Source organism: Belonocnema kinseyi, chromosome 3, assembly GCF_010883055.1.
Source record: "Belonocnema kinseyi isolate 2016_QV_RU_SX_M_011 chromosome 3, B_treatae_v1, whole genome shotgun sequence".
Taxonomy (NCBI): Eukaryota; Metazoa; Arthropoda; class Insecta; order Hymenoptera; family Cynipidae; genus Belonocnema; species Belonocnema kinseyi.
The window spans coordinates 31,372,043-31,388,242 of record NC_046659.1 but is presented as its reverse complement, the minus strand read 5'-3'; positions in this window follow the sequence as shown (position 1 = coordinate 31,388,242).

Genomic DNA, 16,200 nt, shown 5'->3' with positions numbered 1-16,200 from the left:
GCATTAATTTCTGGCCACAATATTTTAATCACATAATCTAAAGGCAATTACACCGAATCGTTCAGCTCGCTTTTTTCCAAAAATGTTCTTGTTGTTGTTGTTTATTGTAATTGAAAGTGGAGATAATTTTTTCTCGCTTGAAACTGGCGCGTTGTGTACAGTACACGGGCGTATGTATACCAGTGGCGTGGTGCAAGAGTGACAAGAGTAAAGAAGTATAATATAATTTTTTTGGTTTCTTCACACAACTTTCGCTATAAAATGACTATTCATAAGTGTATACATTATCAATTAGCGAATTATCAAAATAAATGTTTTAGCAACCAAAAAGTTTTTAACTGTGAAACGTAAAGGAAACAAAGTTTGTAATTTAACATTTTCAATAAAGTTGTAATAAAATTTAAACGATAAAAGTGCTTTCATTATTGCATTCTTTATAGTGTGGCAATCTTTACTATGATGATAACATGAAAAAGTACATTCAAGAATGCAAATTATGTTTCAAGTTTTAACATTTTCGCTGAACAAGATTTATGAGGACGAAATGCTATATTTTAGGTACTTTATAATAATTACAATGATAAAAACATTACTTTCGTCAACTTTACACAATTAGTACAATTCATCTAAAATCATTGGAATAATGAAACGCATAAAACAAACTAATTTTGAAATTGACGAAACAAATTTAAAGTTACGAAAAATATGACTTCATCACGGGGAATTTACATTTTTTCGTGATTTAGAATCTCTACATCTCTCCTGCAAGAGTAGAGAATTAACAAATTGTGAAAACATGTTTGTATAAACCGTACAGTCAGAAAAATAATTGGACGTGTTCTATTTCATTTCCTTTTTGTTTAAGTTATCGGGAAAAACTGCTACAGCAAATAAACATTGTTTACAAAAATAGATATATGTTAAAAATTAGAATGAATGTATCAAAATGATGTAACTATTCAAGAAAAAGTAGTTCACGATACGAATTTGAAAAAAAATTACACATCTGGCTTAATTTTTATAAATTGTGTAAATAGACATGAATTAATTGTTTAACTAATTATATAATTTTTTTAACAGAATGTAATACTTCAAGCAATTATCAACTATTACAATTCAAGAAGAAAATAGATTATTTTTACATTTTTCGGGAAAAAATAATTGTTTCAATAACACAGCCACACAAAAAAATTAGTGTGCGGATCTGGTAACAAGACACACGTATTCCTATGGACTTTGGGGCGCTGAATTCAAATTCGGTATCAAAAATCACCCATCACGTCATGGTTGAGCCATAACCTCAAAAAATGACGAAAAATCATGTACTGAGGCAAATAAATTTCAAAATAATGTCAGTGATGCAAATTTTTACTTCAAAAACATGTCGAAAACTGTGAAGAATCAACCCTTGTCTGATATGAACTTATTTAACATAACTTTACCCAACAGAACCTGACCTCATCTAACCTGAATTAACAGAAATTTATTGAACTACACGTAAAGCTCTCGAAGCATATTCTCCCATAGCAAATGTGTGCTACATCGAATGGGTCAACTCGAGTCTAACCTAAAAATAAATCTAACCTAACCTAACCTAACCCAATCTCACGAAACACAATTAAACTGATTGTGTTGTCCCGTTGCGTTTGCGGTACCGTTTGAATCAGCTTGGGCTTAACCTGCAAAGTGGTCAAACCTATCTTAACCTAAAAAAACCTGACCTAACCGAACCGAGCCTAACCTAACTTAACTTCACTTAACACAGTTAAACTCATTGTGTTGTCCCGTTGTGTTTGTGGTACCGTTTCATTCAGCTTCGGCTTAACCTACATAGAGGTTTAACCTATCCTAACCTAACAAAACCTGACCTAACCTAACCTAGCCAAATGAAATTCAACCACACGTGTATCTATGTAAGCGTACGGTCCTCAGTCTTAAAGGTGTGCTATATTTAACACGTTAACTCGATCTTAACCTACAAATGAATCTAACTTAACAGAACCTAACGAAATTTTGCTTAACGCAACACAACTTAAATTAAGTTTTCCCGTTATAACACAATAAAATTCATTTCATTGTACTACAGGTGGTTAAAAAATTAGACGCACATTCGTCATTTGAAGAAACTTAGAACTACAAGTAGAATTGACCCCATTTCAATTAACCTGACAATGTTTGTATCAATTAAAATGTAGAACTATAACTTAAACATGCAAATGAATAAGAATTTTATTCAAAATTTTTTTCGCTCTGGTTTTCTTAAACCTAAGCGATATATTTATACTATCTTTCGTTTTTACATTTTATCTTGCTTTTTATCGTAATTAAATTGATTTATAGACCTACTTCAGTCTATTTTCTGCCTGCTATAACGTGTCCTTTTTTCTTCATTTGTAGGTAACCTCTGTGCAGGTTAAGCCGAAGCTGAATGAAACGGTACCGCAAACACAACGGGCCAACACAATGAGTTTAATTGTGTAACGTGAAGTTAAGTTAGGTTAGGTTAGGTTAGGTAGAGGTTTTTTAGGTTAGAATAGGTTTGACCTCTTTGCAGGTTAAGCCCAAGCTGATTCAAACGGTACCGCAAACACAACGGGACAACACAATCAGTTTAATTGTGTTTCGTGAGGTTATCTTAGGTTAGGTTCGGCTAAGTTAGATTTATTTCTAGGTTAGGCTCGAGTTGACCCATTCGAGGTTGCACACATTTGCTACTGGGAAAATATGCTTCCAGAGCTTTACGTGTAGTTCAATAAATTTCTGTTAATTCAGGTTAGGTGAGGTCAGGTTCTGTTGAGTAAAGTTATGTTAAATAAGTTGATATCAGACAAGGGTTGATCGTTCACAGTTTTCGACATTTTTTGAAGTGAAATTTTGCATCACAGCATTATTTTGAAATTCATTTGCCTCAGTGCATGATTTTTCGTCACTTTTTGAGGTTATGGCTCAACAATGACGTGATGGGTGGTTTTTTATATCGAATTTGAATTTAGCGCCCCAAAATCGATAGGAATACGTGTGTTTTGTTACCAGATCCGCACTCTTATTTTTTTTTGTGTGGCTATGTAATTTACATTTATTTAAACAATTGAACATTATTTGAAAAGTAACGGCAAATATTCAAATTCTCCAGTGGTAATTATTTGTATGAAAACGACGAGAGAAATTGCTAACAATTGAAATCAATATGTAAAAATGTTAATTTTTTATTTTGGGTCATATTTGGGGCGATGAAGGGTGGGGGTAGAAAATAAAAGTTATCATTATTATCTTATTTCGCAGACACTCCTCTTTCATTTCTAAACACACACACAAACCGTTATCAAACCGAAGGGCCTATGACAAAGCCACCGAACGCGTTCTCGAGTTGCAGATGAAGGGTCCTTGTACCAAGATTTTCTGCTGAATATGGTTACAAAAATGAATAGGCAGTCGAGGACAATTGTCCAGCGGTGGTCCCGAAAGAATTAACCCCCAAGCTGAGGTATAGAAACCGTGCCAAAAGCTGAATGGCATCCGGGTGAGGTGTCTAGAACGGTGACTGTGGGATATCGGGCGACCTCTCAGAGTACGCAGCCTTATCCTTGCCTGCGGGGCTCCTCAAGGATGGAGGAACCCCTTTCCCTAGCTTCTCGTGGGAACAACAATGACAACACCAAACATAGTTGTAGTAAGTGCGGTTCAAAACAACAGAACGCGCAGGGCTTCCAACAATGGGTCGGCCAACAATGCCGACCACTCTAGAGCTGGAGGCGCCAATGAAAATTGAATCAATGCAATGGATCGGCGGAATCTCGGGACCTTTAGGTTGACGGAGGAACTAAATAGCGATTTTCTAGAGTGCTAAGATGCGAGGGAGGCCCCTGAACGAGGTTAAATGGCACGACTGCATGCTCTGTAGCGAAAGAAACATCCGGAGCTATCGCACTTTTCGCATCAACGACTGCGAAATCATGCCTAAGTAATCCAAAAATGGGGCTATGTAAGCGAAACACCTACTCTACCACAGCCAGAACAGACCAGCTACAGAGAAAAAGAGTTGAAACTAAGGCCAACAGCGGGCAGGCATCCATTACAGGAAGAACGATGCTTTGTGAACCGGAGAAACATCAACACCCAGGTTTCTCGCAAGCCTAAAGATCTGGCTGAAATGGATGACGAGCTTCATAGACATTTTTCTGAGGAATCCGACCTCTGGTCTATCAATTGTTGTGTGTATAATGCAGCAAGAGCTTTGGCCGATGCGAACCGTAAAACAAAACCAACGGTTGATCATAAAACGAACAGACGAATGCATCAACTTGCCATTAGGATAGGCTGGGCAAGACAGTACGCGTCCCGCATTCAGTGTGTGATTGATCGCATCACATCTGGTAGGAATTTTACCGCCAAGGTTCGAAAGTTCGCGCGCGAACTCTAGACCCGTTATCACACACTTAACAAGTCAAAGCTGCTGACCATCAGGCAGCATATTGTTGAGAGAATATGAATACTATCTGGTGCTCAGAGAAGTCCAGAGCACAGAGAGAGGTGGGTCAGAAAAAATCAACAGCTTCTCTCTGACCCACGTCGACTCTTCGAAGACCCTCCAGTTACTGTCGACCACCCGCCCAAACCAGAGGAGGTCGAAGTATTTTGGAGAGAAGTCTACGAAGTGCAGCATAGACTGGCGAAAACTCAGATAACATAAATAGCTTCAAGGAGCTGCGTAGTGCCCTCATAACACCTGATGAAGAATTCCTTATCAAGACCTTATCAAGACCTTCTGGTAAAAGAAGTTTCCTTCAACCCATCAGTATTTGGCCCGTTTTTTCACCTGATATTTAAAGTCGGAAGAACCAACTCAAGAGTGGTTGGGGGAAGGGCGCACAATACTGCTGCCGAAAATAGGCAAGTTAGCTGATCCGAAGAATTACCGGCCAATCACTTGCCTGCACATACTGTATAAGATATTCGCAGCAATCCTTAATGATAGGATTGTTCGGGCAATTGAACCTGTGTGGCAAGAAATGTAAGAACAACACGGCTCAAAGAAAGGCGCGGTAGGATGTCGTGAGGTGCATAGAGAGATTGATACCGATTTGGAAAACCAGACTTACTATCTCATCTGGAAAAAATCGTGTGACAACTAACAAGGTCACGTTTCAGAGAGGTGTCTTTCAGGGCGACACCACGAGCCCACTCCTCTTTTGCCTTACATTATTGCCACTACCTCTAGCACTTCGCTATTCCAATGGGTACTTTTGCGACAAACCTGTAGATTGGAAGTACAACGTCACTCATGTATTTGAAGCGAGGAAAGATTCATGACATCCCTGAAGACCCTGAGCTCGGTGATAGAAGCGCTATACGACAACTTTGCGCTGCAGAGACTTATACATACCTGCGCGTGCCACGGAGCCACATTCAGGATGCGACATCTATATAGGGTAAGCTCCGAAGCAGATACAAACGTCTCTTCCGGCACATTTGGTCTTCCGAACAGTCAGCGAGGAACAAAGTATCTGCAACGAACATGCTTGCCGTCCTGATAGTACTCTATTCATTTGGAGTGGTACCATGGACGAAGAACGATCTCAGATCCCTTGATAACGGGACAAGAAAGGTTATGCACATGAACAGGAGCATGCATCTAAAGACTTCTGTTCCTCGACTCTACATCTCATGCCGTCAAGGTGGTTGCGGAATATTGAATTTCGAATGTATTCACAACAGGATCATTCTGGGTACAGCACATAGAGTCGCAAATGGAAGATACCTTCTTCTTAAAATGGCCAGGAAGCACGAAGAAGTTGGAAAAGGAGCGTTTCTGTATAAAGCAAAGAGAAATTAGCAGAGTCAGGGTTTGGAAAAGGAGTAGAAGGAGTAAAAAAATCTGTTAAGATATAGTAAAGGGAAAAATAGGATAAAAAGGCCTACTTGAGAAACAGAAGAGAAGTGTGAAAACGGGGGCAAGAGGAAGAGGAGGAAAATAAAGGTTAGTGTGTAAAAGAATTAAACAACACCAGATCGGAAGGGCAAGCCTAGAAATTAATTATTAGGGTGAGAAGGAAAGTAAGAGAGGCAAGTGAGAATATAGAACTTAAGGAGTGTAGATGCTTCTTTAAAAGGTCGTTTATGAGGTCAGACGAGAAAAAGGTCGATGACTGGTTCAAAAACGGAGAGGACGGGGTAAGGGACTTAGGGGAGGAGGAAATAGAGATGGAAATTAGGAAGTTAAAGAAACAAAAGGCAGCAGTCAGGGATGGGATAGATAATGAAGCGTGGATTTACTGGGAGAGGGAGCCGAAAAGAAGATTGCTAGAAATTACTCAGAAAGTGTGGAAAGGAGAAAGGTATCTGTGGGAGTGGAGGGAAGATGTATTATATCTCTGCACAAGAAAGCGGATGAAAAAGGGATTAAGAACTATAGGGGTATAACGTTGCTCAATTTAGCATATAAGATCTATGAAATGGTGCTTGCTGAGAGAATAAGAAAGGAGGTATCTTATTAAAAACGCAAGCTGGATTTAGAGCAGGTAGGAGCACCCTGGCCAACATATATGTCCCACAACATGCAGTAGATAGGGATTTAGCTGAGGGTAGTAAAGTTTGCGCGTTCTGGCTGGAGATTTGTTAACAGCAAGGGTGTCATTCAAGCCCAACACTTTTTGCAGTATTGATTTTGGATATGGATCAGGAATTTAGAAAAAAGCTTGAAGGCGGGGTACGGATAAGAAACACAAGATTCTGAGCATTGGCATATGCGGATGACATAGTAATTCCGACAAGGAAAGAAGGCACATTAAAGTCAATGATGAAAATATTAGGAACATACTTTGAAGAAAATAAATTGAAAATAAACCCGGAGAATGAAAAAATATCAAGATTTAGAAGGGGTGGTAGGAATAGGAATTCTGGATGGGATTGGTAAGAGAAGTCAATAGAAGAATTCAAAGAGTTCATGTATCTAAAGTTTTTGTTTGAGAGGAATTGTAACTAGGATGGACATGTGAAGGAGAGGGTAAGGAAGGCTAGAATAACTAAAAGGCAGGTATCGGGAATAGGAGAAATATTATTTGAGATTATTTGCAAATGATTTTGGAAGATGGATGCTTTTGTTTGACGTGTTGGTTTCAAGAGTGATGTTGTATGGAGTGGAAATTAAAGGATGAAAGCAGTATGGAATGGTGGAAGGGGTACAAAAAAGGTACATAAAATAGACGTTGGGCCTAGACAAATGCACACCGGGATATGTGGTGTTAAAAGAAGCAGATGGACAAAACGGGAGGGATAGCATGCAAGTTCTAAGAGAAAGTATTACAGAGTGAAGGAAAAGTTTTAATAAAGGAGTGCGTGAGAACGAAAAAAACTGGAAGGATAAAAGAAAGAGAAGTAGTAGTAGTCAGAGAAGAATATTTTACAAGGCTTGGGATAAGAGAGAAAGAAAATAGAGAAAAGCATGAAGAAGGAAAGAGGATTCATGAGCAGACAAAAACAAAGATGGGTACAAAAACTTTTGGAGACAAAGTATAACGAAAAGTATAAGGTTATCACACTGGAAGGAAGGACAAAATACCTGCAAAAGAAGAATGAAAGAGGAAATCAGAAAATAATAGCGAGAGCTAGCTGTGGGAATATGAAAGAAGCGAATCGCTACTGGATGGAAGAGGAACAGAAAAATGGTGTGTTGTGTGGGTAGAAAATTTCCAGAGAAGAGCAGTGGTTGAACGGGTATTTATTATGTAATTAATTTTACTTTGTATTTCAATTGCTGTACAAGAAATCCTGTTGATATTGTGTATGTAGAACAAAGCATGTAAGTCCTTATTCTAGGCTGCAATAAGTGCATTTTTTCGTGCAAATAATCGACGACTCGTCAATTTTGAACCGAATAAAATTTTTTTAAATACTCGTGAATAAGTTTACTGTCGAAGAGATACGCCACTATTACGTTCATAACGTTAATACTTTAATTTTCAAATTATTCAACCGAGAAACGTTTATTCTGAGGAAGTCAACGAAAGAATATTTCAATTTTAAATCTTTTGTACTCCCAGTTTTTATGTTTATTCTAATAAAATTATTATTTAATAATTAAATACCGACAAAAATTTTTTTATCAATGTACTACGTATTATTCTAAAGTAAGGTTTCCGGACTCTTTGGATGAAAATATATAGGTGTGTGAGTATCTGCTCTGATTGATCAGTAAAATTAATAACAATAATAATTAAAGAAAGTTATATGCGATATGAAATTGTTATATCAGTGACGTTATACTCTTTTCCATGGTTTTATTACTCGCGGAATCTGAATTTTATGATTTTTGTGTCTGCCGACGTTGGTCGACGTTTTTTTGAAGCACTGTCGATTCAAACCGTAATAGTGGCGTATCTCTCCGACAGAAAATTTATTCACGAGTATTTAAACAAAAAAAATCAATTCAGTTGAAAATTGACGAGTCGTCGATTATTTGCACGAACAAATCCAAAATACCCTACTGTGCGGCAGGTCAAGTCAAAATCTCGTGGCAGTACCTGCTGCCACCAAGAATGTCCAACCCGCCATGGAGGCTTCCATTATTAAGCAATTCGAGTAACGGGGATTAAAATCCAAAACAAAAAATTCTCAATTATAAAATTACCTTTCTGAATCCTCGAAATTCCAAATCTGTGAATTCTTACGAACAAAAGGAATCTAAAAAACGTCTTAAAATACTAAAAATTAATGCATTATAACACTTTTAGTTTAAAATTGAATTTACATTATATTCCATCAAATTATTGATTTTTAACTTCCCAATTACAAGTTTAGATGTATTTATTCGCGAAAAACTCACAGATTTCGAATTCCATACGTATAAACGCTAATGTAAGAATTTGAAACAAAATTCATTTGTAACATTTTATTCACATTGAGTGTCCCGTTTAACAATGAACCTCTGCCGAGGAAAATCAACCCATCTCAAGAAAAACGAAGCGTTGACAAACACAGAGCGGTAGACGAAAAAAATTTCTTGGGTCAAACCGGCTCTTACCTGAAAAGTGGGCAAAATGTTTGCTGACCACTGCACTAGGGTATTCCTTATTTAATCATGGTGGCCTTTTTTTTGAATTTCTTTGGTCTGATCCCCCTATTTTATTTGAATGACCAAAAAATTTATCTCGACCAAATTTGCGCGAAATCGGTCAATATTAACGTGTGCCCCAAAGATTATTTATTATAAAGTACGTGATGGCAATTAGAATGCCAAATTTTGTAAAATATTGAAGATGGACGCCCAAATTTTTTTTAACTGATTATTTATTTGTTTTTCGGTGACAACTTTTCAGTTGTAAATTAAAATGCTACATTATTGTAAAAAAAAACATATTTCGTAATTTACGAACGTCAGAATTTGGAAAAATTTCAAATTGCGCCTCATGAAATACTTAAAAGCTCGTATTTTCTGTCACTTTCGTCCAAAGACCTTTAAAGGACCTTTAAAGGATCAAAAACTCCTAATAGGTGCTAGTCCAAAAATCAAAAGTTTTCGAGATAGGTGGGGCTGAACGCGAAGAATATGACCACAAGCGAATCTAATGTCCCCCTAGAAACTTGAAGATGAGGTGCAAATTTTTCAATAAACTGTGATCAGCACATAATACTGACAATACTAGAAACACTGGTAAGACCAGTCCAGCTAATAAAGGGCAATAAAATGGCGCTATCCTGGTAATAATAGGCGAAATTATGGCGCTTTCCTGGTAATGTAAATACTGTTCAATATATTAAAGGTGAAAGACAGTTCAGTTAATGAATACAAGTCTGTAGATCAGTCCAATTACACAGGTCCACAAAAAAAAGGACAAGTCACTAGGCTACCCCTATGGATTTTGAGCCGCTGAATGCGAATATAGCCTCAGAATTTCTCCTACACGTCTCAGTTTTCCCCTAGTTTCAAAAAGTAGGGAAAATCCTGGGGATTTTCTAGTCACATAGGCCATACTAAAAAATTGACTGCACGAGATAAGTGACCACGTTATTCTTATAGATTTTGAGCTGCTAAATCCAAATCTGACCTCAGAATTTCTCCTACGTGTCTTAGTTTTCCCCTAGATGCATAAAATAGGGAAACCCCTAGGGATCTTCTGGATATTATTTTAATAATATCAGTATACAGAAGAATAAACATACCGGTGTCATATTCTAATGTGTTTGGATTCGTGAAGACCTATTTCATGTACAAAAAATTATCCAGTGTGCTTACTGTTTCCCCTAGCTAAGATAAATCTAAGAAAATTGAACGTCTTGCGAATGTTATACTGACTTACAAAGCAACAAATAAAAAAATGCTATTTCCTCTGCGGTTTTGCGCTCTCAATATAAATTGGACGACTAACTTTTTCAAGCTTTTACCATTTTCTCCCTAAATGCAAAAAGTAGGGAAAAGCCTAGGGTTTTTCTGTTCACAGGCCATACAAAAATTGCCCTACACGAAACAAGTCAATTGACTACCCTTATGGATTTTGAGCCGCTAAATCCAAATCTGGCCTCAGAATTTCTCGTACGCGTCTCAGTTTTCCCTTGGATGCCAAAAAATAGGCAAAAACCTATGGATATTCTGGACGTTATTTTGATCATACGATTACACGCGAAAATAGACACATAGATGTTATATTCTTGAGTGTCGTGATTTATAGACTTAATTTTCACACAGAAACTTTATAGTGTACATCCTGTTTCCCCTAGCTTGGGTAATTCTATGGAAATTGAAGGTCTTTCTCGTATTATATAGACTTGTACGGAAAAATATGCCATATCCTTCGCAGATTAGCGTACTAAATCTAAATTTGAACCCCACATTTTTCGGGCTTGTTGCATTTTCTCTTAAGATGCGTATATTGGTATTATCAAAATAGCGTGTAAATTATCCTTAGGGCTTTCCTTATTTTTTTCATCCAGTAGGAAACTGAAACCTAGATGCAAAAAGTAGGGACAAGTTGAGGGATTTCTGTTCACATAGGCCATACAAAAAATTTGTGTGCACGAGACAAATGACTAGGCTACCCTTATGGATCTTAAGCCGCTGAAACCAAACCTGTCCTCAAAATTCACCTTACATGTCTCAGTTTCCTACTGGATCCTATATAGTATCCTACATAGGAACCTATGTGTTTACCTATAGGTGCCACCTATAGGATATGACATAGGATCCTGTATATATTTCTGCATGAAACCATATTCATATGCGCAGTACTATTTTGCAGCGCTTACGGCTGCACAGAAGTTTTTTTGGTCCTCCAGGAGCACCTAGGGACATACGTACCATTGGGTAGAATGAAGTATCATTAGTTAGGTAGCATCATTTAGGCACTATTAGGTTCCTTATTAGGGAGTGTCCTATACAGGCACCTATAAAGGATCCTATGCCCTTTCTCATAGGTGGCACCTACAGAAGAAACATATAGCATCCTATGTAAAATCCTATATAGGATCCTATATAGGATTCCAATATAGGATCCTATACAGGGACCTATATTGAAATTTTCAGTAGGGGAGTAGGAGAAATTCTGAGGCCAGATACGGATTCAACGGCACAAAATCCATAAATGTAGCCCAGTCGCTTGTCTCATACAGGCACATTTTTTGTATGGTGTGTGTGACTAAAAAATCCCTAGGCTTTTCCCTACTTTTTGCATCTAGGGGGAAAATGAGACGTGTAGGACAAATTCTGAGGCCATATTCGGTTCAGCGGCTCAAAATCTATAAGGATGGCCTAGCCACTTGTCTCGTGCAGACAACTTTTTCGTGTGGGCCTATGCTATCAAAGGGAAAGCCAGTGCAGCTACTATTGGCAATGTAATAGGACTGCCCTGGCAATGTAAAGATTTTTCAAAATAATCAAATCAAAAGATATTCTGGTCTACCAAAGATGTTTTGTTGTCCAGATAATTAAGACAAGACTATAGGTCAGTCAACCAACAAAGGCAAGATATTTTATTAGTATAGTCGGTTAAGACATTGCCTGGGCAGGCCCATTACATTACTTTTAGTAGATCTACAGTCCTGTATTCAATGACTGAACTGTCTTCCACCTTCAATATTTCGAACAGTATTTACATTGCCAGGACAGCGCCATTTTGTTGCCCTTATTAGCTGGACTGGTCTTAACAATGTTTCTAGTATTGTCTGTGATTGTGCTGATCACAGTTTATGGAAAAATCTGCACCTCATCTTCAAGCTTCAAGCGGGACATTAAATTCTCTTGTGGTCATATTTTTCGCGTTCAGCCCCACCTATCCCGAAAACTTTTGATTTTTTGGACTGGTACCCACTAAGATTTTTCGATCAGGAGACTTTGAACTATATTAAATTGCAATTTCAGAAAAATTGACTGGGGCCGGATTTTAACGTAAATTGTGCGAGGTCCTTTTAAAGAAAAATCAATTGTATTGTTACACTAGGCCAGTCAACGAAACTGAATGAGGAGGCTTCAATGGAAATAATTTATAACAATGAATTTAGTTGTCTGAAAGCTTCCTTAAAGAGTCTTGAAACACCTCCTAAAATTCAGTAAATTTGGGGGGGGGGGGCGCTCGAGCCGCTATCTTCCAATATGGCAGATTATTTCATGTTTTTGGATTTTCCTTGGAAACGGCTGTTTTTAGAGCAATAATAGTTTTATAATAAAGCACTCTAAATTTTCTTCTGAATAAAAAAGGTTATATAAAATATTGCCATAAAGTGAATAGTTTCCCCGAAAAATTGAAAAGATTGAACATTTTTGGAAGTTCATTATTTTTTCATTTATGAGCGATTGCCTCAGTGAAAACGAGTGCAGTTTATTGTTTCGAGATTGGCTGAAGGTAAGCTACCGTGCAATATCAATAATTTCGTTGTAGCTATATTATTTATTTAATACTGAAAATTATTTTCATCCTTTTCAACGCTTAATTTGAAGAAGTTGCTTCCATTTCTCGAAGTAGGGACTTTGTCATTTACCTTCCTTATGTCTTAACGACGCATCCGCAAATTATCGAAATTTTAAATTAATTTTTTGATATTAAAAACCGCCTTTTTCTAAACCTGTGTCAAATCTCTTGGAATATCCGAGTTGAGCCTGGGGGGGGTGAAGTAATAACGATGTATTTACCGCAGACCCACTTTTTTCTTCAAACGGTAGAAAACATAATGCACCCATCGTAAATAATCTCAACTCCTTCCATATTCCTGGGACCCTTTGAACTGCATTTCCCAGGGCATGAAGCGACCACGGTCATGTGGCCACAGGTGACTATCGGCGTCCCTCTTCCACCAAAGCAAATACGCGAGGGTAAGCGAGAGTAGCGGGCTTGCTAGTACAGTCAAGCACAGTAATTTCTATTTTTGTAAGAGAACCTTTCTTCTCCCGCTAACATTTCACGTCTATCAAACACTCTTTTTGTATAAAAAAAATCATAGGATTACTGATATTTGCATAAAGTATTCCAAAGATGCTCCAATGATCCTATCAAAATTCAGTAATGATCGAATTAAAATTAAGCTTATAATCAAGCTCTAAAGTGAATTGAAACCTTTTGTTCGACACGCCTACAAAATAATTCTGGCTTCACATCTACAGTTGTTTCTATAGAAAGTCGTTTTTAAAATACTAATTTCGAAGACAATCTAACAAGAACAGAAAATTATTAACATTCCATGAAATAATTCAGATTAATAGTTCAAGGGGAAGATAATAAAATAACCATTTTTATACCTCCATTCTTCTCCCGCTAATATTTCACGTCTATCAAACACGTTTTTTGTATTAAAAAAAATCATATCATTACTGATATTTGCATAAAGTATTCCAAAGATGCTCCAATGATCCTATCAAAATTCAGTAATGATCGGATTAAAATTAAGCTTATAATCAAGCTCTAAAGTGAATTTAAACCTTTTGTTCGACACGCCTACAAAATACTTCTGGCTTCACATCTACAGTTGTTTCTATAGAAAGTCATTTTTAAAATACTAATTTTGAAGATAGCTAACAAGAACAAAAAATTATTAACGTTCCATGAAATAATTCAGATTAATAGTTCAAGGAGAAGATAATAAAATAACCATTTTTGTATCTCCATTCTTCTCCCGCTAACATTTCACGTCTATCAAACGCGTTTTTTGTATCAGAAAAAAATCATATCATTACTCATTTTCGCTTGAAGCATTCGAAAGGTGCTCCAATGATCGTATCAAAATTCAGTAATAATCGGATTAAAATTCAGCTTATAATCAGGCTCTAAAGTGAATTTAAACCTTTTGTTCGACACGCCTCCAAAATACTTCTGGCTTCATCTACTGTTGTTTATATAGAAAGTCATTTGTAAATTATTAATTTCGGAGATAATCTAACAAGAACAAAAAATTATTAACATTCCATGAAATAATTCAGATTAATAGTTCAAGGGGAAGATAATAATATAACCATTTTTGTAGCTCCATTCTTCTCCCGCTAACATTTCACGTCTACCAAACGCGTTTTTTATATCAGAAAAAAATCATATCATTACTCATTTTTGCTTGAAGCATTCGAAAGGTGCTGCAATGATCGTATCAAAATTCAGTAATAATCGGATTAAAATTCAGCTTATAATCAGGCTCTAAAGTGAATTTAAACCTTTTTTCGACATGCCTCCAAAATACTTCTGGCTTCATCTACTGTTGTTTATATAGAAAGTCATTTGTAAATTAATAATTTCGAAGATAATCTAACAAGAACAAAAAATTATTAACATCCATGAAATAATTCAGATTAATAGTTCAAGGAGAAGATAATAAAATAACCATTTTTGTATCTCCATTCTTCTCCCGCTAACATTTCACGTCTATCAAACGCGTTTTTTGTATCTGTTTTACTTAAGAAATTACATCGAAATCTCATTTTAGGCTATTCATTATCTTTAATTTCGTAACAAATGGGAAAAGCGCTAACAATTGCGGTTCTCTTTGATAACATCTGCCATAATAACTGATAATAATACATAATACATAATTACTATCTTTTAATAAATATTTGTGATAAGAAATTGTCTACAATCTAATTTACATTTATTTGGGGCAACCTTCTCTTGATCATATTTCTTATCCTAAAAGTTTTAGAATAAATACAAAATAATAAAGGGGTTATTCTTCTTTCATAGATTAAGTAATATCTTTTTTAAAAAGAGCAAGAAACCAGATTCTGACTTACAATCTTAAATTTATGTTTTGTAAAAATAACCACATTTGAAAACTTTTCATGCAATTTTTTGTATTACCGTCGGGAAAAATACACACTTTTATTCAAGTTCATTAAAAAGCATTTATCTGTTGAAGGTTAATTATTTTACCTGAAACTGCCTTTCTTTGCTTAAAATGTCGTTTTCAATTTTAAAATTAATTTTCTTATATGCATAATGACGGATTCCAGATAAAGAGTTGTGATTGTAAATGAAAATACTAAAGTTAAAACGCAAACAAATTTGAGAAACATTACATTTTTGATTAAAAGTTCTTCTCTCTAGTTGAAAATGGAACTAGTTGAAAATTCGTTTGATTTATTTGTTAACTGTAAAGCTTGATTATAAGCTTACTTTTAATCCGATCATTACTGAATTTTGATACGATCACTGGACCACCTTTGTAATGCTTTATGCAAAAATCAGTAATGATATGATTTTTTTCTGATACAAAAAACGTGTTTGATAGACGTGAAATGTTAGCGGGAGAAGAATGGAGATACAAAAATGGTTATTTTATTATCTTCCCCTTGAAGTATTGATCTGAATTATTCCATGGAATGTTAATAATTTTCTATCCTTGTTAGATCATCTTCGAAATTATTATTTCACAAATGATTTTCTATATAAACAGCAGTAGATGTGAAGCCACAAGTATTTTGGAGGCCTGTCAAACAAAAGGCTTAAATTCACTTCAGAGCTTGATTGTAAGCTTAATTTTAATCCGATAATTACTAAATTTTTATAAGATCATTGGAGCACCTTTCGAATGCTTCATGCAAAAATCAGTAATGATGTCATATTTTTCTGATACAAAAACGCGTTTAATAGAGGTGAAATGTTAGCGGAAGAAGAAAGGTTCTCTTACAAAAATAGAAATTACCAGGTGTATACATATGAAACCGGTATTTTTTCAAGAAAAAAACACATTTATTTCAAGAGAATGATAACAAATATTTTATTCAAAGTATGCGCC